At 46.0% G+C, this 25,086-nt stretch overlaps 1 long non-coding RNA gene across 2 annotated transcripts in view; it reads left to right on the top strand.

Moving 5' to 3' along the window:
* The first annotated feature begins 8,439 nt into the window (after window positions 1-8,439).
* The window catches only part of LOC307176739, a 35,125-nt gene continuing 18,478 nt past the window's right edge, over window positions 8,440-25,086 (top strand). For both annotated transcript variants that reach the window (XR_013824876.1, XR_013824877.1), the window contains exon 1: window positions 8,440-8,664. This is a non-coding gene — a long non-coding RNA (uncharacterized lncRNA). The remainder of the gene's footprint in view (window positions 8,665-25,086) is intronic.

Genomic DNA, 25,086 nt, shown 5'->3' with positions numbered 1-25,086 from the left:
ATTTTTTAAGTATTAAAGATGCTTATTTTATATTCTGTATCTCATTATTCTCATATCTGTAGTTTTTGATGGTTGGATTGATTATATTTTTTCCTATAATTCCTAAAAGTTTGACTCTCTTACTTTTAAGAGAGCTCACGTTCCTTGCAACTTTATTCATGGAAATGAAAGGGAGGGAAGGAGAGAGGGAGGAAGGAGAGAGGGAAGGAAGGGAGAGGAAAAAGGATGCACACATCTTAACTTGGAAGAGCGATGTACTAAGACTTCATAGGAGGCAGAAACTCTAGGTGGGTCAGGGGAGGGGATACAGACAATGAGCAAGGTAGGTTGGAGTGTGCCCTCTGCTGGTAGCTGCTGAGTGGTTCAGAGAACACCAAATCCAGATGGAGCCTTAGGCCGCCCTCTTCAGGGCAATGTACTGACTTGTCTCCGAGGACAAGATGTTCCTTCTTTTTTGCAGGCAGGTGGCAGTGTGCGGGGAAGATAAGGTAGAAACAGGAAATATTGGGCTTCTGACAGGAGATTATCGTTTGATTGTGGGAAATAGGAATTCAGTCACTTTCCTCCACCCTCCCCAACACCCATAAAAGCCGAAAACTTGGAGCTATTTGTGAATCCAGGGGTGAGGGAATTCACAGGACACAGGATATTCAGTGCTAAAACCTAGACCACCTGGGCACATCAAAAGGGTTGGTCAGTCTGAGCTCAGTAGCCTCATTTTTCTGGGAATAACAACAATAGATGATATTTATTTAGCACTTTTTTCTGTGCTCTACATGTCTTATGTCATGATCTTCACATCAACTTAGGAGGGAATTATTTGTGATATAATAAAATTTATTAGCCTAGAAGAGTTCACAGATTCTGCCCTCTCCCCCCGCCAAAGAAAACCCTGTAAATGCAGCTCTACTCACAACAGTCCACTGCCATCCCTCTAGTCGAGTGTTCCATGATTTAAACTGGCTATTTTCAATGTTTCTGTCTTCGCAAACTTAATTCTTTCCCTTTTTTCTATGATTAATTACAATGGATTCTTCCCTCCCCCCCCATCAGCAATTGTTTTTTGAATTCCAGGAAGCTTTGCAAAAGATCAAAAACAGGGCTTCCCTGGTGACGCAGTGGTTGAGAGTCCGCCTGCTGATGCAGGGGACATGGGTTCGTGTCCCGGTCCGGGAAGACCCCACATGCCGCGGAGCGGCTGGGCCCGTGAGCCATGGCCGCTGAGCCTGCGCGTCCGGAGCCTGTGCTCCGCAATGGGAGAGGCCACAACAGTGAGACGCCCGCGTAAGGCGAAAAAAAAAACCATTTAAGATTTGGTATCTCTTGGTAATTTTGACAGTGGAATAGTGAACAAAATTTGGCTGAATTCTTCCAGAGAAATCACCTCTTCTTTTTCCCCCCAGGGAGAGGTGAACTAGGTAAGTGTTTATGCCCAAAACATTTGCAGACTCGCCCAGTGCTTCTCTCGGTTTTCTTTCTCATATTCTAATCCTCTGATTCTTTATGTCAGAAAGGAGACTTAAATATGTATTTATATCTGAAAAAAATCAAAACGCATAAAATTCTGGCAGGAAAATAAGAGACTAATAACTACTTATAGATAGAATTGTTTATCTAATTTTTATTGCTAGTTATTACACGTTTGGAAGAATGTTTGACAACATTCTAATTAAGCCCTGGAATCAAGATATTGACCAAAAGAGGTGAACATTAATGTTTCTAAGTTTTAAGGAATCTTGGTTAAAATTTCATTTGAATGATATAAGAAAATACGTGGTTTTTCATTTTGAATTGCTGGTTTCCATCTTAAATGTAGAGCCAGGCATATCTTTTCTGGGAATTCTCATAGTGTGAAGAAGAAAAATACAGTATAACGTACTAAGAAAGAGGTTTATCAGGCAGTCTTTTTTTTTTTTTTTAAGGAGAGCTCGTTCCCCGAAAAACGTACAACTACTTTCTAAATGAAGCTAGATATGAATCGAGATTAGGTAACACAGCAAAATTTGCAGAAATCTGATATTCCAGGATTCCCCTCATTTGGGATAAATTCATTTATTATTTCCCTCCCTCCCTCTTTCTTCTCCCTTCCACCTTCTTGTCTGTTGTTTCTGTTCCTTTCTGGCTTTCATTTCTGATTTTAGGTGCAGTTGGTTGGGTTTATCACACACCTCGGTTTATAACATAACAGCCTCTTTGCACCATGGGAAGCTGCTCTCTTGTTTGATTCCTTTTGTCCCTCGTCTCCACTTCCATTTTCCTCTCTTCCATAAACAAACCACTGTCCTCTGGTGTTTATTGTGCCTTCTTTTGTTCTGTATTCTTTTAAAAAGGTACGTGGTTGTTTGATGTGCAGGTTTTATTGATTTATAAAAGTGTAGTGTATAAAATATATTGTTCTGTTAATGTATCTCACTGTTGCTTTTTTTTTTTTTTTTTTTTGCGGTACGCGGGCCTCTCACTGCTGTGGCCTCTCCTGTTGCGGAGCACAGGCTCCGGACACACAGGCTCAGCGGCCATGGCTCACGGGCCCAGCCACTCCACAACATGTGGGATCTTCCCAGACCAGGGCATGAACCCACGTCCCCTGCATCGGCAGGCGGACTCTCAACCACTGCGCCATCAGGGAATCCCTCACTGTTGCTTTTTGTCGACACTGTACTTTTAAGACTCTTATATGTTGTTCAGAGCACATGTGATGATTCTAACCTAATATCACAATGTCAAAATGTAGGCAACTTACCTTCAAATGGTTCAGAAAAATAAGTATATATAAAGCAAAGGTGGCAAGATGTTGTTGATAACTGATGACCCTGCATGAGGTGTCTGCGTGTTCTTTGCACTATACGTTCAACTTCTCTGGTTGAAAATTTTCAAAATAAAATGTTGGGGGAGAAGAAATAGGAAATCATAGAAACATTAACCATGCACAATGAGAACTGTGTGTAAAAAGGTTTCCATGTCCTCAGAAGCATCAGTCAGTCTCCCAGGCAGGAGTGGAGACTGCATTTCGCGACCACGTGGGGCGGCCCCCTGCTTCCCTGAGGTGAGCAGAGTCCCCTGCGGATTTACTCTCCTGGGAGGTTGGAGTCCTGGCTTCTTTTTTCCGGTGTCTCCAGGTCTGTCTTCTCCACACTCAGGGTTGCTCTGTGGGGCCTGGGCAGAACCAGGCTTGTGTGGACCAGGACTTTCCCCAGGTGTGCAACTCCCAGGTTTTTCCAGCCCAACTGTGGCCACCTTTTCCTTACCCATCTCTTCCTGTTGGTGGCTTCCTCCATCATCAGCAACCCCTCCTTTGTCTTCTTCCCCCCAAACCCAAGCTGCTCTCAGCAGGGCACCTGCTGTCATTTGAGGTCAGTGTGGATTTCAGTCTGTGTGTGCCTCCCAAGGATAAACGTTTTTAAACTCAGTGACTGATGGTTTAAAGTGCCCCCACTTACCTCCATCACTCTAAACAGTGTTTGCTATGTAAATACAACTTTAAGACAGTCCCCGGCCTCTTTTCCAACAAATTGTTGTCCCTTAGCCCCTCCTACATAGAAATTCTGGGTTCTCAACACCTTAGCCCTTACCTGTACTTGTTATGTAGGAATTACCTGGATGTGATGTTAGCCTCCAAGGGTACCACTGAGGTGAGGTACCCCAGCAGTCATGGATCAGAAAGACTCATGGTCCAAAAGGTGCACAGGCTTAGGGGATGGGGTGTAAGGGGGGAACAAGGACCATTCTGCCTGAATCCCAGATCATACAAATTTCACACGTCCTGTCTCTCTTCTCTCTCTCCCTCCCTCTCCCTCTCCCTTTTTCTGCTGCATCGCCTCCTGGCAGCATGCATGTGAGGACCAGTATTGCGTGTTGAGCAAGCAGACCCAAAAGACAGCAGGCATGGGGGCCAACACACCACCTGCTCTATCAGAGAGACTCAGGTGTGCACACCTGGCCACAGCTGGAGCTTGCCAGTTAGCCTGCCTAGCTCTTGGCGCTTTAATTCACTTTTCTTGGGCAGAGCACATACGGAAGCAGATGGCATATACTGGGCATTGCCAACATGTGGTTGGCGTAAGCATGACCCAGCTGCCAGCTTAGGGCAAGCACGGTGACTTGGTCTCTCCATCTTTCTATCTATGAAGAATATTGTTTGTCCCATTACATATTCCTTTTATCATACTTATCTTTTGCATGCCTTTCAGATGATAACTTACTTATTAGCTATATTTAATATATCCTATTAGGTTTGCTTATATTGCATAAGCTACTTGCTTACCTACTCTCTATACTTAACACTTGGGCGTTTCATCCGTTCTGCCTGTTTTTCTTGTCTTCTACAGCAGAATTGATTATTGCCAAAGAATACAGCAAAAGTACTTGAGAGGGAGACAAGCTTTGGTTTCTATCAAAGGAATTCCCAGCACTCACAGTCATGTAGCAGAGGTTTGGGGAAAACAAGTCACCTTCATATTGTCCTGAAATCAACCTAGGCAGGGAAAGTCAGTCATAATTTCCCCAGAGGAGTCATGGAACACTCTCAGATGTACATGTAAGGATGAGTAAATGGGTAATGAGCTTTGATAGTAATGTCTTATATCTCACATTTATTGAAGTGGGGAATAGATATACATATATGGAGAGAGAGATCTGTTTTCACAATGCTAGGTACTTCTGAACAGTGTAACTATCAGAATACCTCATGCGTGTTTTTTTTTAATTAATTTCTTTATTTTTTTGGCCGTGTCAGGTCTTAGCTGCAGCACGTGGGATCTTCATTGAGGCGTGTGGGATCTTTTGTTGCAGCTTGCGGGCTTCTCTCTAGTTGTGGTGCATGGGCTCTCTTGCTGAGGCATGCGAGCTCAGTAGTTGTGGCACATGGGCTTAGTTGCCCAGTGGCATGTGGGATCTTAGTTAGCCCGCCAGGGATGGAACCCGCGTCCCCTTCGTTGGAAGATGGATTCTTTACCACCGGACCACCAGGGAAGTCCCCACCTCATGCACGTTTGTACTTCTCTCTTTGCATCAAGTTGGAAAAAGAGCCATCAGTACTTCATTCATAATATAATGCTCTTTGCAACCCCTTCTTGGTCCTGCAATCCTCCCTATTTCCATTTCTATTAACACGTACACTTCTTGCTCCTGCCAGGAGTGAGTTAAAATAGGAACATGAATTTCTTTGAGCATATGTGACTTAATGTTACTCCGTTTAAACAAAAGTAAAGGAGAGAAGAGAAAACAGCTAGAGAGCTCTGTTGTCACCCCAAATAAAGCAGTCACGTGTCCCAAATACAGTGGATGTAATGTTGATTTCGACAGTTGCCTAGTTTGGCCACGAGATGGCGCCATGCACCAGTAAGACGCTATGGCTACTACGGTGCTGGCTGCTGTGCCGGCTTGCGGCCCATGGAGGGGTGGTGACCCTGAGAAGGGACAAAAACAATATGACAAACCTGAGGAAGCGAGTGAAGGCTGAGGACGTGGAGACGGTGCAGAGCAGAGGTGGGGAAAGTAGACTTTGAAATCAAATAGTTGCTTCCCAATCCCAGCTCCCCAACCTTCCTTTTCTCATATATATATATTTGAGATTTATTATGAGGAATTGATTAAGAAGTCCCATAATCTGTCCCCCCTGAAAACTGGAGACCCAGGAAAGCCAGTGGTGTAATTCAGTTCAAGTCTGAAAGCCTGAGAGCCAAGGGAGCTGATGGTGTAAATCCCAGTTCAAAGGCAGGAGAAGATGAGATTGGATGTCACCTCCAGCAGTGAGAGAGCAAAAAAAGGAGTGAATTCCTCTGACTTCTGCCCTGCTTCTATTCAGGCCCTTAACAGGTTGGGGGGTGGCAACCCACACTGGGGAGGGCAATCTACTTTAAAGAGTCCACTGATTCAAATGCTCATCGTCCTCACAGACTCACCCAGAAACAATGGTGAATCTGGGCACTCTGTAGACAGTCAAGCTGACATCATATTGGGAGACCCATGATGTAGATATGTTTCAGCATTGGTGATATTAACTCAATCACAGGTTTCTCCATTGTGAATTTACTATTTCCCTTCCAGCTTACTAGGGGTTTTGTGGGGATATACTTTCAGTCTATGCCAATATCCTGTTTCTCATATTTTTGTCTATTAATTTTAGCATTATTCTTACCTGCAACTATTATTACTGTGATGTTTACCTCAAGGTAATTTTTTAAATTTCTGCCACCCCTTCTATACTTGTTAACTGGGATCTAAAAGAGTCTTCTGCTCACTTCTAAGTGAGAATGGGTAGGACAGTGTTCTGGCTGCTGGCTCTGTGGTTTGTGGTGATGATTCATGGTCACCTTTGTCCAGTAGAAATATTGGGAGGTGGATGGAAAGGCATCAGCCTTCTGACCATGAAGAAAAGAATTGACTTTCAGTTATTCATATTCTCTAAAATATTATGTGATCACATTACTATGAATTTAATAATAACACTTTCACAGTAAAAGAGACGTTAACATGACTGATTATCTTCTGGGTGACTATATTCATTAAGTCAGAAAGAAAAGAGCGTGGGTAGGGTAGAAATGACGTGAAAATTTCTCACTCAATTTCCTCTGCATGTGAGAAGCAGAGAAAGGACAGACTTCTCAAGCGCAGTGTGAATGATATGATGACCTTTATGAACCCTGGTAGCTTTAGATCATCTAACAAAGCCTTTTCATGGACTTGGCTGGAGGCTCAGGAGATGCTTTTGACTCAAGAAAAATACTTTGATTTGAAAGGGGTTTTGGTTACTATTTTTTCTTTATACGAGCAGAAAACACCACCTTTCCTCTCCTACAGAAAACTGCACTCTGTAGGTAGAGAAATAAGGGCAGGATCTTTTATCCGACGAATTCCAAGTATTTTAGGGTTGGGAACTCACAATCCTTCCTTACAGGCAGGCACGGGATAGAGAACTATGAGTCTTTGTGTAAAAACCAAGGGAAGGAGGGCACAATTACAATAAGAAAGAATGAGCTGGCCTCTGCAGACAGGTGGGCTGATGGCTGGGACATCGGACAGTTGCAGCCCTCACTGCTAAGGTTTGCTGCCAGTGACTCATGCAAGTTCATTCCAGAGCCCTCTCTCCACTGCCCTCACTTCTCAGGGTTTGCTCTCCAAATCCCTAGATTCCCCTCATTCAAAAACTAGCCTGGAAATACCCTACCTTGCTGATCTTCAATCATTTCCTTGATCAGACTTTGACCCTGCACGAGCCTTGCATCAACAAACGACAAAGGAGTGAAAATGAACTTTATGTCTTGCGTTATCCTTTTGCCATCTGACTATGAATATTTCCCAACACAAACAAGACCAGATTCTTTCTTCAGAGTGGGTGGAATGTTGAAGGAGGGAAGCAGAGAGAGGATTGAAGACTGAGGGTCCTGATGGGTCTGTCCACTCAAATACTGTTGAGTTCATTTCCTGGTCTCTGCAGCACTGCACTGGGCAGGGATATTCTAATTCAGTTAACTCAAGAGCTGGAATAAACTCAAAAGGGTATTTATTTCAGTGCAGAAGGGAAATAGCTAAAGTTTTTGACAACTTGTCTTTTCCCAGATTCTAAAAGGGAAATCACTTAAAGAACTGGGCCTTTTGCAGAAAGATCCCTTCGTGGGAACTCCCCAAGGTCCACACCATTCCTCTTGCCCCTGGTTTTTTTATTGAGGGCCCTTGTTCAACTCTCACGTGAATCTCTACCCATCACCTTCAGGAGACCCGTCCTCGTAGGAAAACCTCATCCCCAGGAGGGTCTCATCACCTGCGTCAGGCTCCATTCCCCTGGCCAGTCGCCAAGTCTCAAGTCTAAATCACTCCGTTTAGAGTGACAGGGGCGTTTGCTGGGGCTCAGGTCAGTAGGGTGGGGCGTCTGAAGGAGAAAACTCTTGATGCTGCTGGCTCCTGGGTCTCGTGTGAGCCTGGGTCTCCCGGACAACGGATTTTCTTCCAGAATCCCACCTCTGAGAGGTTCCTGAGTGTCTGTTTCTTTAAGTCTCTGACCTGATAGAACAAGAAAGTCTATAAACCTCACCTGGCTTCTATCAGGAGGGCAGGCGCAAGTTTCCAAGAGTAAATAATCACTTTTCAAGGGAACGATGCAGACTGCACTCACATCTAAGAAACCAATAATTTTCTTAGCCAGTCCACTGCTTCTCCCTCATCTAGGTCTCTGGGAGATGTCAGTACCCCGTTACTGGGCAGAAGGGGGTCTGATTGCTTCCGGTTCTAGTACTGACCCTCCCGAGTCAGACCCCAACAGGAGTCCTTCCGCCCCGTGTTGCTCGTACCAACAGAATGAGACTTAGTTTGGTTCAGAAGGACAGGAGAGGTTTATTCTTTGATTAGATCATGGAGAGATAAGAGCTCGTGGTCTAGAGTACACGTTCGCCGCCCCAAACCAGCAGGGCTGCTTTTCCGGGCTCCTGTCGGCGGGGAGGGGGCGGGGCTCTCGAGGGGCGGGGCTCTCGAGGGGCGGGCTCAGCCGCGCTGCTCACGGCTCCAGCTCGCAGTGCCGTGCGCAGCGGCTCTGCACACGGGCCGTCGAGTGAGGCGTTGGCGGCCATCTTGCAGGGCAGACTCCGGTCTGAACGGTCGGCAGCGAGGCCTCCGCACGGGGCGACCTGGGAGCAAGTGAAACTCGACTAAGCACAAAGGGAGAGAAAAAAGGTAAGATTTTATTTTACGACCCAGATTCTGTGTTTCCTCCCCGGGACTTGTTGATGGGCTTTGCCGGTGACACGTCCCTCCTCTGGCTTCCGTCCTGCGCCTCGTTCCTGAGGGGTGCTGAGGGGCGCAGGTTCGGCTCCTGGAGCTGTTTCCTGCTGAGTGTGGGGTCGTCGGGCCCCGGGGGGAGGAGCAGGACGTCTCCCAACGCCTGTAGCCGTGTCTGGTGGCTCCCCGGGGCCCCAGCCCTAACTGTTGCGTCCGTGAGTGACCGCTGTCTGGAGTTTTATAGATCCGGAGGGTCATTAAGGGGCCCAGGAAAGGCCCAGCCCCAGCGGCGTGAGGGTGGCCGGCGTTTCCCCCGCTCCAGAAGTGTTCACCAGGTCAGACGGCCTGGTTTCTGCAGCCAGGCGGCCTTCCCAGTGGTCTGTGCGCGCCTCCTCCAATTAGGCCGCGTGCGTCCACGTGAAAACAGCTCCACGTGCTGCCCGGTGCACAGACCCCCGCCCCCCTCCTCCCCGGGGAAGCTAAGGATGATCCGGGGCAACTCGGTCCCCCAGGACCATACCGGCCAGTGAGTCGGCGGACTTTTGTCACATCTGGAAGTCCGGGCCGGTCTCGCTGGCCGCTGTGGCCAGGGTGGCTGTTAGCTTTTTTATGATGTCAGTGTTGTATATGGTTCCCCCGGCCAAGGTCACTAGCTCCCCTCTGAGCACAGTTGATTACTACAATTAGTCGTCTGCTCTTTTGAGAGAGACTTTTGTTGATTTTTCGGAAGAGAAGCTTTAGGTCAGAGAGGGGTTCGCACGAGTAATCAGGGGGGTCCGTTTCCCCAGGTTGTCCCTCTGGAGGTTGGGGCTCCGGGGCCCCCTTCACGCGAGTGTCGTGTCCCCATGGAGTGACGCCCAGCGGCTTCCGGGCGGGTGGGTGCGTAGCATCACTAAGTGGGGTCCGTTCCTCTTAGAAGTCGCTGGTATCGCGGGGCTGCAGCTTTTCCAGGTGTTCAGATACACCTGGTCCTCTGGCCGGAAGGGGTGGGGGGCAGGTCGGAGGGTGCGGGCAGCACCTGGTTACCACGGTGTCTCCTATCTGGAGGACACACTCGAGTCGTTCCATTTCATGGACGTCACACTCGAGTCGTTCCAGTTCAAGGAGGCTCCTGCGCTTGGGGAGTGGGTTTACTGAAGGTGAGCTCAACTGCACTTGACTTTAAATTATCCCTTGGGGTTAACGGAATGTGGAGCAGCTCAATTGGGAGTAATTTAATCCAAATTTTTTGAGTCCCCTGGCATAGCTTGACCAAGGTTCCTTCTAAGGGTTGATTGGACCGCTCTACTTTCCCTGATGATTGGGGTTTCCAGGCTTAGTGAAAAGTCCATTTTATGCCCAGGGCACTTGTTATCCCCTTTGTCACTTGAGACAGGAATGCTGGGCCATTAGCACTTTGTAAGGATCCTGGGAGCCCAAACCTGGGGATTATGTCTTTTAGTGATACTTTAGCCACTTTGGCTAATGTTTCAGTTCTAGTGGGGAACCCTTCTACCCACCGTGAACACGTGCCCACTAGCACCTAGAGATACCTGAAGTTGCCCTGTGCTCTCGGCATGACAGATCAGTCTGCCATTCTTCTCCAGAATATGTCCCTCTGGTCTGAATGGGCTTTATCTGGGGGGCTCTGGGGGGTCTGGTGTTTGGGATGTTCATTGTGCAGATGGTGCGCGTCTCAACTATCAGAATGACTATACTTTTTATGCCGGGTGTTATCATGAACTCAACTAACCAGTTATATAGAGCGTCCCGCCTGTAGTGAGTTCCTTGATGAGACTATCTGATGGCTTGACAAACTGCAGTTTGGGGAAAGAAGTATTGCTCATGTTCATTAAGTAGCCCCCCAAGGCCTCCTAGATCTCCGTTACCAAACTGAATTAGGGTCAGCTTGCCTTCGCACAATAAAGCCAATGTACTGACACCAAGTTGTGATGAAGAAAGGTGTAGCATTTATTACAGGTGCATATAAAGAGTACAAGCGGCTAATGCTCAGAAAACTGGGATTCCCCAATGGATTTCTGGGAAATCATATTCATTTTAACATCTTTATTAGAGTATAATTGCTTTACAGTGGTGTGTGAGTTTCTGCTTTATAACAAAGTAAATCAGCCATACATGTACATATATCCCCATATCTCCTCCCTCTTGCGTCTCCCTCCCACCCTCCCTATCCCACCCCTCTAGGTGGTCACAGAGCACTGAGCTGAACTCCCTGTGCTCTGCGGCTGCTTCCCACTAGCCATCCATTTTACATTTGGTAGTGTATATATGTCACTGCTGTTCTCTCACTTCATCCCAGCTTACCCTTCCCCCTCCCTGTGTCCTCAAGTCCATTTTCTACGTCTGCGTCTTTATTCAGGGAAGGTTTTTTAAAGGCAGGGTGAGGGAGAGATTCGCAGGGTACATGATCAGCTGGTGCACAGTCCTCTGGTTAATGGTGAGGTAACGGGGTGTCACGGGGGTTAACATCAGTTCTCTGGCCCCAGGTGGTCTGGGTGCCATGTGCTCATGGTCATCATGCAATTAATTTCTTCCATCTGGTGGGGGTTCTAGTATCAGAAAACAACTCAGGGATTTGCATCAGACAGTGTAATTTATGTCCTTCACGGAGGAAATAATGATTCTGTGACTGCTCTATGGCTGATCTATTGTTTAAATTTTTTTTTTTTTTTTTTTTTTTTTACTACATGTTCGCAGTCTTTCAATCTTTAATTCTTGAGCCAGCCTTTTGTGACTCAAGGGAGGCCTGGGAGACTAAAGCTTTTCTACAAACAAGAGGCAGGCAGAGGACATGGAGAGGAGGGTGGGCATCTGTCCTGGAAGGCTCCATAGGGTCTTGCTGGGTTACATAGTGAAGCCCCACTTCTGGGCTTGTCTGCTGCTTCCTTTGTATAGACTGAGGAGTAGTTGGGTGGATCTGGCCTCTGCGGTATGAGGGTAATTACCAAGTTACTGGTTCTAGGGCCACCCTTCTGGTGGCTGCTTCTGCTTGTCGTTTCCCTTTATAATCTCCACATTCCCTGTTTGATGACCCCTACAGTGAATCACTGTCACTTTTCCCAGAAGAACGAGCTGCTTTTAGGACTCTCAGTATGTTTAAGCCATGTTTTACCTGCTTATTCTCTGCAGTAAGCATACCCCTTTCTTTCCAAATAGCCCCGTGTGTGTGTAGGATGGCATATGCATACCGGGAGTCTGTGTAAACATTTAAGATCTTCCCTGTCCCGAGCTCCAATGCTCAGGTGAGTGCTGTCAGCTCACCTTTTGGGCTGAAGTCCCTGGGGTTAGGCTTCGTGCCTCTATGACTCGGGTCTGGGAGGTCACTGTGGGTCCCACCAGCCTTTTTCCCTCTCTTATGAAGCTGCTCCCATCTGTGAACCATTCCTCTTCTGTGTTTGGGAGAGGCTCACTTCCTAGGTCGGGCGACTGGAATAGATCATGTCTGTGGTTTCTGTACAGTCAGGCTCCAGAGGCCCTGTTTCTGTGGGTAACAGGGTAGTCGGATTTAGTGTGTGACAGGTTTTTATGGTAACCACTGGGTTATCTAAAAGCATAGCCTGAACTTGACCTTCAGGGGATAGCCATTCTGTTCCCTTAGAACTTATTAAAGCCTGAACCTGACATGGGGTCCACGGAGTGACTGGCTGACCAAACGTTAACTTTTCAGCCTCCTTTAGCAGAGTTGTAGTAGCTGCTGCTGCCCGTAGGCAAGGAGGCCATCCCTTAGCAGTCTGATCTAATTGTTTAGAGAAATAAGCGACCACTGAATAAGGGGTCCCAGTCTTGAGCTAATACCCCAAGGGTGATTCCCCTTCTCTCATGAATGTAAAGGTCCTAAGGTTTAGCTGAATCTGGGAGGGCCAGGGCAGGGACCCAAAGTAATTGCTTTTTCAATTACTGAAAGGCCCTTGACATTCTGAATTCCATTCAAAAGGATCACATCATAGCATGCATCAGTATGTCTATCTTGCCAAACAGTGTTCCATTGCATGTAATACCACATTTTATTTATCCACTCATCAGCTGATGTACACTTGGTTTCCCCCACCCCCAATACACTTTTTTGTTTTTATGAATAGTGCTGCTATAACATTCGTATCTAAGTGGATATACGTTTTCATTTACCTTGGGTAGGTAACTAGGAGTAGAATTGCTGGGTTATATGGTAACTTTGCAGCTGTACCATCTTACATTCCCACCAGTAATGTATGAGGGTTCCAGTTTCTCCACATCCTCTTTAACACTCGTTATTGTCTTTTTAGTTATAGTGTTGAACCATTTAAGATCAGTAAACAAGTGCAGAAAGAAGTCTTATGACATCTCCCCCATGTTTGTAAGCTCTGTGCCTCGCCTAATGGTCGTGCACCTAGAAGGCACTCCCTAAACATCTGTTCAATGAAAGAAAATGAAAAAAAAAAACCAAACCTTTTATTTGTATGTTGCCTTAGATTTTAGGTTTTTACAAAGTGCATGCACAAATTCTACGGCTCAAAATAACACTATAGGAAGTAGGAAGAGTGGGGATTTCCCATTTTAGACCTGAGACATTTAGGTAATAAGTGAAGCATCTAGATCACTGGTCCCCTGGCTTCATACCCAGTCTTCTCTGTACAGTTTAACACTGATTTTTTCAATATGTCTTTTAAACACCTTATTAGTTAATGTTCAGAAAAGAATGCTGAGAAGTCTCAAAAGATCTTAGTTTAAAAAAAGACAGCAGAAGCTGAAGGGACTGAGTGTATGTGGCCGTTTGGAGACAGCTAATTATGGTCCTGAGATAGTTGTGGCGACTGGAGAGAACAGTTTGGGGAAGCCTGACAAAGGAAGTCACTAGACGTCCAACTTTAGCAAGAAATCTCTTCATCTTTTGAAGTAGAACTAGTAGTTGAGCATTTGCAGGGCTGGAAAATGTAGGGAATGTCAAAGAGAGCTCTAAATCAGGTGAGGACTGATTATGTAGGTTGTAGATTGCATTATCTGAGAAAGAGCTAACACCAGAAAGTAGGTAATTGAAAAATTACAATTTTCAGGGAGTTCGCTGGTGGTATAGTGGTTAGGACTCGGTGCTTTCACCGCTGTGGCCCGGGTTCAATCCCTGGTCAGGGAACTAAGATCCCACGTGCTCCCACATGCTCCCACATGCTCCCACATGCTGCGTGGTGTGGCCAAAAAAAAAAAAAGTAGTATAATAAACCCCCATCATGCCTATCAGTTGAAAATTATCAACATTTTGCCATTCTTATATGTTTGATTTATAAAAAATGTTTGAATACATTAAGGCATTTTTGGGGGGGGTTGTGTTGGGTCTTTGCTGCTGCACAGGGGCTTTTCTCTAGTTGTGGCAAGCAGGAGCTACTCTTCTTTGTGGTGTGCAGGCTTCTCATTGCGGTGGCTTCTCTTGTTGCGGAGCACAGGTTCTAGGCGCGCGAGCTTCAGTAGTTGTGGCTCATAGGCTCTAGAGTGCAGACTCAGTAGTTGTGGTGTATGGGCTTAGTTGCTCCGCGACATGTGAGATCTTCCCGGACTAGGGATCGAACCTGTGTCCCTTGTGTTGGCAGGCGGATTCTTAACCACTGCACCACCAGGGAAGTTCCTTTTAAGGCATTCTTTAAATGTCATTTCCCTCCAGCTTTATTAAGGTATAACTGACCATCAAAACTTGTACATATTTAAGATGTACAGTCTTATGACTTGATTTATGTTACACTGAGAAATATTCACCACAACCAAGCCAGTCAACATAACCATTTCACACCTTAACCATTTTCTTTTTCTATGTTGAGAGCACTTAAGATCTACTCTCTCAGCAAATTAAAATACACAGTACAATATTGTCTATTAAAGCCACATTGCTGTACACCAGTTCTGCAGAACGTATTCATCTTGCATAACTGAAGCTAAAAGCCATTATTAATAACACTATTTTAACCAAGGTATATGGGTAAGTATTAAAGAATAATAATGGGATCTTGTTATAAGCATCAAGAACTTTGATCTTCCTTCATTTAGGGTGAAAGGGAAGAGAAACTGCTGAGCTGGTAAGATAGCCACACAAATAACTAAACACTTATGAGTGAAAGCCCAAGATTTTGTTCATTCAATCCTACAGTCATTCATTCAAACCATGTATTCTAGGTAATTTCCACACACACTGTCCATCCACCAGTGAGACAGACCATATTGGACTCAGACTTGAGTCCAAATCAGGATTCATTATTTACTAATTCAAAGACTTTGGACAAGTGCTGTCCTTGAGCCTCATTTTTCTCATCTGTACAATAGGGATAATAATACCTTCTTGAATAGGGCATTGTTAGAGTTAAAATGGAAGTAAGGTCCCCAGAAATGCACATGACCTGTTTTCTGTAACATGTGCCATTGTTATTTATCTAGGCTCTGAGCATGCGATGAAAGAAATCATATGGCAGGCTCTCTCTCCCAGTATTCCCCTTTCCCAATCTTCAAGGGCAGCAAAAAGCTTATAGAGGTCCCTCGCACAATGTAACATGTGAGATGCCAAAAGGCTGTCCCCAGTGACATCATGCATTCATCTTCCAAAATCATCTGAGCTCCCCTAATTTTCTACCTTTCTTTAAGTCTTTGTAGCTCTACAAACATAATCTGGGCTAAATCCTGCTTTGTGTTGGCCTCAGGCTGTGTTGTCAAACCCAAGTTCCCGTACCCAAGGCACAGTGATGCCAGATAAACCGAAGTGTCCAAGTTCTGAGCAGAGAAAGGTTTATCCTCCTTGATGGATTTCAGGGGAGGATTTTTAAAGGCAAGGTGGGGGAGAGAGTCCAGGGTACTAACTTGAGAATCATCTTTTATTCAGCCGACTTGCTGAGGACTTAAACCCTGTAGCTCAGAGATAGCTCCAAGGGTCTGCTCCCAGGAGGTAATGGAGGAGGCAGGATATATAGGAGTTTTTGCAACAAAAACCAGGTAGTCAGAGCATCAAAAGATTGCTGTTAATTAAAGAAGACCAAACATCTGAAGTTAATGAATTTAGCACTTTTTTTTTTTTCTTGGCCGTTCTGTGAGGCTTGTGGGATCTTAGTTCCCTGACCAGGGATTGAACCTGTGTCCACAACAGTGAAAGTGCAGAGCCTTAACACTGGACCGCCAGGGAATTCCCTAGCGTTTTCCTATGTATGTGAAGATGCAAGAGTCTGGGCTTATTGAAATCACTCCTTTGACATGCACATCAACTATCTAGGACCAGTATCCTCTTTTTCTCCATCCTGAATCCCCTCAGGGTGCACACTTGGGGGTGGCTGCAGTGGCTGAGGGTTTGACGCCCCAATATTCTTAGTTTACTGATATGGCAGGCGGCATTCTTCTTCCACAGTACAGCAGTCAGCTCGTGCACTGTCCTCTGATTGGTTGACGGTGAGTTAACACAGTGGTGTCACAGGGGTTATCAACATCAGTCCTTAGGCTCCAGCAGGTCTGGAGGCTACCTGCTCATGGTCATCATGCAGTTAACTTCTTCCATCTGCAAGAGGTTTTAGTATGTGCCAAACAACTGAGGAATGTGTGCCAGGTGCTATCTGTGTCCTTTGGGGAGGAACTAAAGGTTCTGTGACTGTAACGTGGCTGACCTATTGTTTAAATTTTTTTTGTCATTACATGTTCACATTCTTTCAACGGTTAATTTCGGAGCCAGCCTTTTGTAACTCAGGGGAGGCCTGGGAGACTAAAGCTTTTCTACAAACGAGACAGGCAGAGGACATAAGGGTGTGTGTGTGTGTGTCTGTCCCAGGAAGGCCCCACAGGGTCCTGCTTGGTTACAGCTGGAGAACCTCCTACAAACCCTTGTTTGGTCGTGATGAGGGCGGGCTGCTAATGCCTTGTGCCATCTTTCTCCTGGTCTTCCCTGAAGACAGGGGGTGTTTCAGAGCAGCAGAGGAGAGCAGAGTCTGCGCCTCCCCTCTCTCCACCTTCTGGGTCGGTGCCTGGTCTCAGAGTAAGCACTTTGGTAGAGTTTGCAGCCAGGTGCGAGTAAGTGGGCGTTTGGGTGCCGACCCGCTGTGCTGCGCAGTTGGCTTACCCGTCTCCATCAACTGCTCTGGCCCCTCGCCTCGTACCTCCCTGTGGCTCCAGGCAGATTCCGCCTGGCCGCCCCTTCGTCCCGCCGCCCCACACCCGGCTCCCAGCAGCTGAGGCAGCGGCGCGTAGCGGACGCCCCCGAGGCGACCCCGGGAGGCAGGGACCGGTGGGCCGTGGGCGCTCCCCTCCCAGAAGCAGGTGGTTCTTGGGCTCCCGCCCAGCGGACCAGCGAGGCGGCCCGGTCTCCAGCATCCCTGCCGGCGCCTCCAGGAGCGGCCAGTGTCCCGGACGGTGCCGTCTAGCCCGCTGCAGGAGGCGAACCTCTGCTCCTCCGTGTTCTAACGGTGCGCGCTCCGCCTGAGCTGCAACATCCCGCCGCTGGGGGGCCAGTGCCTGACGCCGCCGGCGCCTTTGGCGGGCCGAGGACGGCTTTTTGCTGTCGGTGGGGCTTCCCCACGCCGGCCACTTGGTCTCGGCCTGCGCCCGGGAACACTGGGCGGGCGGGAGCAGGGCCGGGGAAGGGGGACCCGGAGACCTGGTGGCTTGGGCACCAGTCTCCCTGCTTTGCCGCCCCGCCAGCCTGCAGCGTCCGGGAGCAGGGCGAGCAGGAGGGGGGAAGTAGAGAACCGAGGCTGCCCGGGAGGAGTCACCGCCCAGTGGGAGAACGGACTGGACCCTGCGCACTCCACACTTATCCCGCTTGCCCAGTACTGCTCAGGAATTCGCAGTTCTGAACTAAAACTGCACGCTTCCCCCCCCGCCCCCCCAAGCAAGCAGCTTATGAACAGCTTCCTTTATCTAATTAGCGCCCTGCACCGTTGCCATCTTCCAATAACGCCCCCACCTTTTCCCGTCTTCCTTATGTGGCAGCTGCGTTCCACCTCCACCCGGTCCCTCTGTCCTTGTGTCTATGACCACGTCTCTCTGCCTCCCTCTCTCCGTGTGCATCTCTCACTGTGTGTCCTGGTACCTACTGGTAGCAAATTTCCTGTGGGTAAAAATCACTCTTTTGTATTTAATGAACGGGGACACTGTTGTTGAACATGTTTTGCATTTGCCTGGGACTCGCAGCCACGACTGGAATGTGTATTATATATGACCAGCCGTTTCCTTATTGTTAATGTTTCATTTCCACCTTTGAGGACCACTCAGGGGATGGGGTCCCTGGAGCCTGTGGGGTCTTATCCAGATCACTAGCCTTCAGAGAAGCAGTGCATGGTCTTGATGCAGGTGGTCCTGCCCAGGAGTCCTAGGGTCCTGAAACTGACAGGTCCCTAAACTGGGAGGAAACCTACAGATGGAAAATGGCTCAGAGAGCTGAAGCTTTTAACTAAAGTTTTCCATCTAGTAGCTGGAACTACTGACTAGGTGGACTGTAATTACACTTGGGTGATTATTAGATTTTTTGTTACTGGACCCTAACCCATTCATCTTTCCCAAATTCTGATATTTCCTTTTATTATGGGACAGCCTATGGGATCCCCAGGGGATGGGAGCTCCAGTGCTTGTTTTGACTGTGGTGTATTCAGGGTGTGTAGCTACATCTCTTGGTCATATGGTGGCCCTTAAGGAGAGAGGGGCCTAGAAGGAATATGGGGGGGTGGTTAACGTAAATAACAGCAAAGTGGGCGAACTTCAGGCAGGGCAAGGAACACTTGAAGCATCTTCTCTTTGTGGATTTTCAAAGTGTGTATGCATGGAAATGGGAAGGTGAAGACTTCTCACTGATTTTGGTAGGCACCCATTTCCAGTTTTCCCTCTGGAGGGGAAGGAGCTGAAGGCACTGAAGCAGAGAGGTTGCGTAAGTTGCCTACCATCATGCAGCTAGTGAGTGGTGGTGCAGGATCCCAAACCAGGCAGTCTGGCTCCCGAGCCCTTGTTCACCCTGTATGTAACTGCTCTACTGAGCTGCTTCGATGTGGATACTTGTTCTTAAATGCAGGGAAAAGGCGATTCCAAACACACCTTTGTTTTTGTAGACAGGAGTTTCTCAAGGGAAGTTCTTAAAAGTTCTTGCTGTTGGAGATGATGCAAGTGAAACATCTCTGTTACCAAGCTTTAGGGTGGCTGTTCTTAAAGTATGGCGCTCAGACCTGCAGCGTCCTGGTCACCGGGGAGCTTGTTAGAAATGCAAATTGCCCCGCACTCATTCTAAACCAATTTTGTAAAATTAGAAACTCTGGGGATGGTGTTTAAACAAGTGCTCCAGGTGATTCTGATGGAAGGTTGAGGCTGGCCACTGCTTCAAGCCACTCCTCCCATTGGCATTGTTATTTCAGTATTAACTTTTAAAAAGGGGTTAGATGTTGACCATGATTACCATCTGTCTGTAAAGTCTGAGGTACCTTAGTGATTTCCTTGTGTCCCCCTCTCACTGCCCCAGGAAAGCTGAAATGAGCCCAGCCAGCAAGTGCTGCCCAGAGATGAGGCCCATTTTGTAGAGAAAAACTGAGTTTTCATCTTTTCATTGGGTATTTGCTTTTCTCAAATTTCATCTGTTTTCTAAACTTGTAAATGATGCCAGTAACTAGCTTACTGACTTTTATACGAATGACCTTGTAACCGAAAGTGGGGTCGGGCTGCTCGCCGCTCAAAAACCAATAAAGAGGCAAGGTTGGTGGAAAGGAAAGTTTGCTTTATTTCGGATGCTGGCAATGGGGGGGAGGGCAGATGCCTGTCCGAAGGCCGACTCCCCCCTCCCCACCCCGACATTCAGTGGGCAAGAGCTTTCATAGACAGATGGAGAGGGCTGCATGCAGAAACAGCACAGTCAGCTCTGACAGTCATCTTGAAATTGGTCACTGGTGGTCTGATCAGCGTCATCTTGATTGTTTTAAGTACAGTTAATCTTCAGTCCCAGGGTCGGTTTGTTCCCGTTTCCTTGAGGCCAGTTTTCGGAACTGTGGCAGCTTATGTCACAGCTACAGTCTGGTCATCATGTAGTTGACGTCTTCCACCTGGTGGGTTTCAGTATCTACAAGACAGCTCACAGGATGTGGCTCAGAATATTATCTGTAGCCGGTGAGGAGGAACTAAGGTCCTTGACTCTGCTTAATGACTAAACTGTTGTTTTGTCCTGGTTGACTGTTTTCCTTTGCTTCTGTATTTTCTCACTTTTCTGATTAAACTTATGCTTTGGCTAAAGTTTTTCCACAGACAAAAGGCAGGCAGAGGACACGGGGGGAAGGACCACAGGGTCCTGCTCCATTTCAGCTTCACTGGGGTTTTAGTGTTTTCACAGCTCAGTTTGGACTTAAGGTCTAAGAGGAGTCATACATTATGGCTAGTGGTAATTGTGAACTTTAGAAAAGAACATATATTTTTCTATTTCTGTAAGAAATTTAAAACTATAAAAGAAAAAAGGAATAAGGATTTCTTTCTGTTAGCCAAGTACACTTGCTGATATTTTGGTTGTTTCTTAGTCTTTCCCCTAGAAATCTTTACGCACATCTGCACACGCCACATCTTTTCTATAAAACTAAACAATTTTGAATCCTGAATCCTTCTTAATTTTCTGTGGTTTACATTTATTTATGGGCATTACATAATCTTTGAAACATGGTATTGCAATTTATGCAGTCTTTCATTTTTGTTGAACAGTTTATTTCTAATTATGATGTGATGCATATCCGTGACCGTGTACTTGGGGGCATTTTTCCTTTTTCTGTATTCCTAGAAGCAGACTAACTGGTGAAAGGCCAAATTGTTTTCCATCAGGTTTGGACAGAATTGCCCTCTTTATAGCTGTTTGTGTGCTTATTTCATTGTCAACTTTGAGTACCTGAATTACATTTTTTCTCAGTCTAAAGTCTAAAATAATGTCAGACAGTTTTAATTTGAATTTATTTGATTTATAGAGATGGAAGTTTTTGTGTATATTGACCATCTATTTGTCATTTTTGAATTGTCTCTAATGGGTTTTTTCCTATGAGGCATTTATATTTTTGAAATAACTTGCAGTAGTGCTTATAATATTTTGCCAGATTTTCATTTGTATTGTAATTTAGTTTAGGGGTTTTAAATTATATATCATTAATTATATTGAGCTTTTTTTCTCCTGTTGCTTTTGTACTATGTCTTTTTTTTTTTTTTTTTTTTTTTTTTTTTGCGGTACGCGGGCCTCTCACTGTTGTGGCCTCTCCTGCTGCGGAGCACAGGCTCCAGACGCGCAGGCCCAGCGGCCACGGCTCACGGGCCCAGCCGCTCCGCGGCATGTGGGATCCTCCCGGACCGGGGCGCGAACCCGTGTCCCCTGCATCGGCAGGCGGACTCTCAACCACTGCGCCACCAGGGAAGCCCCTGTACTATGTCTTTTTTAATATCCCAGCATCATCTAAATCTCCGTAAGCATTTTATTGTAGCTCTTTTATTATTCCTTATCTAACAATAAAGGCAGCTAGAAATTCTTATAGTATTTGATATAAGCTAGGCCCCGTTTTTTCCGAAACATCCCATTTCCCCATCATGGATTATTGACTAGTTCTTCCTTTCCCCCGTCATTGAAAGTAAGGGGCACAGTTTATAACTGTGTCCAGCTAGGTACTAGATTGTCCAGTCTGCTGAGACTCTCCTTGGTTATGTCCCCACTGTCCTGCACTGCAGGCCTCTGGGGTGTGCTCTGCACTTCTCTCCCACCCTCATCTCGGAGGCCAGCAGGTTGGGGGTTAGTGCAGGACCTGTCCCAAGAGATGAGGGTTGAACAGTGTCTTGGGCCAGATGCACTTGGCCCATCAGGGAGTGATTAAATCCTGGCTCTCCCGATGCTGGCCACACCTCAGTCAGTGAACTGCCACGTTGCAAAGGGAATGCAGTTGTGGAAACTGCCACTGGTGTCAAGACAAACTCTCTGGAGACTCTTATCTCAGAAAGATGATGACATAAGGGGGAATGCAAACTGGCTGAGTGCTGTGATGTTTTAGAGAGGTTGGTCCTGTTAGGCCCTCTGTAACTAGTGATCATGAGCGCATAGAAATGTTTAATTTCAAACTAGGATTCTTTGCACTATTTTCAGAATACCACTTGTATTAATCTTGTTCTTCGTTAACAGTCAGAAATCCAAATGATGTAGATGGAGACTGGGTGAGCTTTCAAGGGCATTTTCTCTGGCCTTGACCTCTTCCCCTTTCCTAACCATTTAGTTTGATGAGTTTTGGTAATTTTATACAATAACTACAGCCCCAAGCAAATGTAGAACAGCCTGAAGGTGTATTATAATTTTCTACTGTGTCTTTATGACAAAATAAACAGTGTAACAAATTTATCTCCTGTAGTTTATTCTTGGTTTTTTGGGTCTTTATAGTCCTGCATCTGGTCAGCCTGAGAGGTGTCAACTACTGTCCACTCAGATGTGTCAAGTGGATAATTTGCCTTTCTGAGTCTTCCGGGGTCCCCAGATCTTGTTAACTCCCTTCCTTTGGTTGACCTGAAACAAATAGAGTGTCAGATATTTCTCCAGGAAAATGGGTTTATTCGGGATCAGCAGAGAATTGCAATTCTAGGTCTGCCACAATGGAGTCACGTGCAAGTCCCCAAAGGGCAAGGGAAGAAGAACTCTTACACCTAGCAAAAGGAAGTTGGGAGGGCTGTAGAAAAGAGTTTTTCACTGGCTGAGTCTTTGCTGGGAAAGAAGAGGAGTCTGTCTTCTTCCCAGCAGGCTCTACTATTGTTGTGACTTCATCTATCAAAGTTGTCAGAGGCTTTCTGCTGGGCCCACATGGGGTTACTCAAGAGTGCTGTCATGGCAAAGGCTGCTCTGTTTCATGGAACTTTGTCCTGTTCAGAGCATCACTGATCGTCTCAGTTGATCCCTCAGCAGCCTTGGGAGGTGTCATCTCCATGTGTTCTCCCCATTTGCCAGAGGCCAATACTGAGACGTTATGTGGCTAGTCCAAGGTCATAACAACCAGAAAGTGGCAAAGTCTAGACTCTGACCCAGGAAGATTTCTACCTGAGGCACATCGAGTGGAATTTTTTTCTCATTTAATTAAAAAAAATAGTGGTGAAATGCACACAACATAAAATTTACCATCTGAACTACTTTTAAGCATTTGGTCCAGTGTTGTTATATATATTCACATCATTGTGCAATCAATTTCCAGAACTCTTTTCATCCTGCCTTAGTGTGTCATTAAACACTAACTCCCCACTCTCCTTCCTTCCCGCCCCTGGCAACCACAGTGCCACTTTGTTTCTCTCTGAATTTGACTGCTCTGAGTACCTTCATGTAAGTAGAATCATACAGTTTCTGTCCTTTGTGACTACACCATTTTACATCCCCACCATCAGTGTGCAAGGGTTCCAGTTTCTCCACATCCTTGCCAAACCTTCTTTTCTCCTTTTTTTTCTCCCATAGTAGCCCTCCTAATATGTGTGAAGTGGTATCTCATTGTGGTTTTGATTTGCATTTCCCTAACTATTATTGATTTTGAGCATCTTTTCCTGTGCAAGCAGAATTTTAAAGAGGGCCTTTCAGGGTAAGTCCTAGTGTTAATTCCCTGAGTGTTCTCTGTAGGAAATAACTGTAAGATACGTGGCCCAACACGTTTCAAACCTGTTTATTGGTAAAGCTCACAGATTTATACTTTTGGTTTTGGAAGTAAATTGAGACCTAGAGATATTAAGGGTCATGGAGATGCTGAACTGGAGTGGAGAAGGAGATCGGGGGGACAGTTGAGGCCCTGAGGCCTCAGTACCACTGCTGGGACTAGAAACCAGTCTTCTGACTCCTGGACTGGGGTGCTTTAGAGGTGCCAACCTACCAGGGTTAGCAAAATCTGAAGCTCAGTCTCTCTTATTGCTTCTTTAATAATTCATAGGCATTCACTTATTCAACAAATGATTCTTGAGCGTCTCCTCTGTATCTATATTATGCTGGGAATGACACAATAAATAAGAGGATAGTGATCTCTGCCTTCATGGGTGGCTATTGTCTGGCCTTGGAAATTTCCTTACCCTGTAAAATCAGTAAAATGGTGTTAATCTTTGGGATACCTCTGCATATTAAATCATTTAGATAATGCATAATGGATTTGAATAGGTTTTGGGGGCGATCCTCTGTACAGTTGTTTTTTCCTTTTATAATTAATAAGTAATTTGCAGAGAGATAATTTGATATTATGTCAATATTGTGCCCCACATCAAAGTTTCACCCATTAGCTTTTTCTTCAGTGGATAATTTTCTGCGTCCATTGTTCCTTCTGTATTTCTTTGCATTTAATTATACAAGATATTTCCCTTCTCTCCTGTTTATGGAGCAGTAAAAATTCATGGATTCTTTTGTTATTTTTTTAATTAAAAATTTTTTTTTCCTAATTAATTTTGGCTGTGTTGGGTCTTCGTTGCTGCGCACAGGCTTTCTCTAGTTGCGGCGAGCGGGGGCTTCTCTTTGTTGTGGTGCGCAGGCTTTTCACTGCAGTGGCTTCTCTTGTTGCGGAGCATGGGCTCTAGGCATGCAGGCTTCAGTAGTTGTGGCACGCGGGTTCAGTAGTTGTGACTTGCGGGCTCTAGAGTGCAGGCTCAGTAGTTGTGGCGCACGGGCTTACTTGCTCCACGGCATGTGGGATCTTCCCGGGCCAGGGCTCGAACCCGTGTCCCCTGCATTGGCAGGCGGATTCTTAACCACTGCGCCACCAGGGAAGTCCCTGTTATCTAATGGGTTATTTTTCATGGTAGGTGTAGGGCCATTGATAAAGGTGAAGAGTGCTAGGTACTGTTGCTTCCTTGCAGCGCCCAGAGTCTTGGAATATTACCTGTATGTAAACACACATACAGGCATGGCTATCCTGAGTGCCTGTGGGTAACATGAGGGAAGACAGCTTGGGAACCCACCTACAGAGCGCAAGTGAGGAGTGGTGGCCAGGTGAACTCACTAGGTATTACCACGTGCACTTTTGTTGGCAGGATCTGATCCCTTTATTTTTTTTGAAGAAGGACTTAGTATCTTTTTTAATTGAAGTATAGTTGATTTACAATGTTGTGTTAGTTTCAGGTATATAGCAAAGATTCAGTTATGCATATATATTTTTTTCAGATTCTTTTCCATTATAGGTTATTACAAGATATTGAGTACAGTTCCCTGTGCTATAACAGTAGGTCCTTGCTGTTTATCTATTTTATATATAGTAGTGTGTATCTGTTAATCCCAAACTCCTAATTTATCTCTCCCCCAGTTTCCCCTTTGGTAACCATAAGTTTCTTTTCTATATCTGTGAGTCTGCTTGTTTTGTAAATAAGGTCACTTGCATCATAGTTTAGATTACACATGTAAGTGATATCATATGGTATTTGTCTTTCCCTGCGTGACTTATTTCACTTAGTATGATCTCTAGC

This window comes from Stenella coeruleoalba (assembly GCF_951394435.1).
Source record: "Stenella coeruleoalba genome assembly, chromosome: 18".
NCBI lineage: Eukaryota > Metazoa > Chordata > Mammalia > Artiodactyla > Delphinidae > Stenella > Stenella coeruleoalba.
The sequence above is the reverse complement of the archived record's forward strand: the minus strand, read 5'-3'. Positions and strand labels throughout refer to the sequence as shown.